Source organism: Moschus berezovskii, chromosome 2 (genome assembly GCF_049115385.1).
Source record: "Moschus berezovskii isolate FMDL1 chromosome 2, NW_MosBer_1.0, whole genome shotgun sequence".
In the NCBI taxonomy this organism is placed as follows: domain Eukaryota; kingdom Metazoa; phylum Chordata; class Mammalia; order Artiodactyla; family Moschidae; genus Moschus; species Moschus berezovskii.
Genome location: NC_142461.1, coordinates 91,880,553 through 91,882,429, shown reverse-complemented (window position 1 = coordinate 91,882,429; position 1,877 = coordinate 91,880,553). Strand labels below are relative to the sequence as shown.

The window sequence follows — 1,877 nt, the reverse complement described above, 5'->3', positions numbered from 1 at the left end:
CTCATGCGACGAGTTGACTCACTGGAAAAGGCTCTGATGCTGGGAAAGGTTGGGGGCGGGAGGAGACGGGGACGACGGAGAATGAGATGGCTGGATGGCATCACCGACTCTGTGGACATGAGTTTGAGTGAACTCCGGGAGTTGGTGATAGACAGGGAGGCCTGGCGTGCTGTGATTCATGGGGTCGCGGAGAGTCGGACACGACTGAGCAACTGAACTGAACTGAACTGAAGCAGAGAAGGGAGAAGGACACTATCTCACTTATCTTTTTACTTTTTTTCTTTTTTTCCAAACTTTTAACTTTTTATTTTGTATTGGGGAATAGTTGATTAACAATGTTGTGATAATTTCAGGTTAGCAAATGAGATGATAATATGCACGCCTGCGTTTTAAGTCGCTTCAGTTGTGACCGACTCTTTGCGACCCTATGGACTGTAGCCCACCAGGCTTCTATGTCCATGAGATTCTCTAGGCAAGAATACTGAAGCCCCCTCGGGTGGCACAGCCGGAAGGGGCGGAGCTGAGGCGGCGGTGGCTGAGAAGGCAGCAGTGGTGGCGGCGACAACAACGGTGGCTCTGGAGGCCGCAGTCCCGGTCCTGGCTTTGGCCCCAGCCCCACCATGGTGACGCTCGCTGAGCTGCTGGTGCTCCTGGCCACCCTCCTGGCCACGGCCTTGGGCTACTTCGTCAGCACTGACGCGCGTGCAGAGGAATGCTTCCTCCAGCGGGTCACCTCTGTCATGAAGATGGGCCTCATTTTTGAGGTGGCCGAGGGAGGCTTCCTGGACATCGACGTGGGCTGTAGGGCCTGATAATAATTTATAAAGGAGACCATGTGTCCAATGGGAAATACACATTTGCTGCTTACATGGATGGAACATACAAGGTTTGTTTTAGCAATAGGATGTCCACCATGACTCCCAAAGATAGTGATGTTCACCACTGATATCCGGGAAGACCCCAAAGGACAAAACATGGAAACAGAAGCTCACAAGAACAAACTAGAATAAAAGATTAAATAGCTGGCAGTGGAGATGACAGCTGTGAAGCATGAACAGGAATACATGGAAGTTGGAGAGAGATTACACAGAGCAATCAGTGACAACACAAACAGCAGAGTGGTCCTTTAGTCCTTCTTTGAAGTTCTTGTTCTAGCTACCATGACATTGAGACAGATCTACTACCTGAAGAGAGTCTTTGAAGTCTGGAAGGTTGTTTAAAAGCCTTTTCCCCATAATCCCAAATTCATAATTCACTGTTTACCAAACATCTTGGTCATAATAATGTCATTAGTTTCTATGTTTTTATTTTCTGAACTGTATCTTCACAGCTTTTGTTTCTTTGTGATTAATGGATATTGGGGGAAAACACTTTTTTAGGAAAGCTATAGTGAAAATTTGACATTTGATTGGCATAAATTCATATTTGAATTCTGCCTCCATTATTCAGGCCCTTCCAAAACTCAAACACTGTAAGCTGAATATAGTGTAGAGTCCTTAGTTTTCTTTCCTTTTCTTTTCACAATAAAATGCAGTTTGTTCAGGATAGTACTTTACTGATAGTACTTTACTAAAATGACTGCATTCTTGGGATCCCTTATCCTGCAGTTCAAGTCATTAGAAAGATTCATTTTGTTGAGAAACAGCAATCCGAATCTTGACATTTTCTATCCAGCTTGATGGCAGAGCTCTGTGACTAGAGTATGTGACCAGGTTGGTACTTTTACACTTTGTCTCTCTTGTTTTTGCTTTAAAGATAAGACTTAAACCAACCACCTTTACCCACTAGCCGCAAAGTTTCACTTTGAACCTTAGAACTCAATCATCTCCACTTAAAATTGCAGCCACAGCAGCTAATAACCATTTTTTGGTTTCTGC

The 1,877-nt window shown here is 44.7% G+C and overlaps 1 pseudogene; it reads left to right on the top strand.

The window, feature by feature from the left end:
- Window positions 1–620: 620 nt before the first annotated feature.
- LOC129537944 (transmembrane emp24 domain-containing protein 2 pseudogene) lies at window positions 621–1,220 on the top strand (annotated as a pseudogene).
- The last annotated feature ends 657 nt before the right edge of the window (window positions 1,221–1,877 follow it).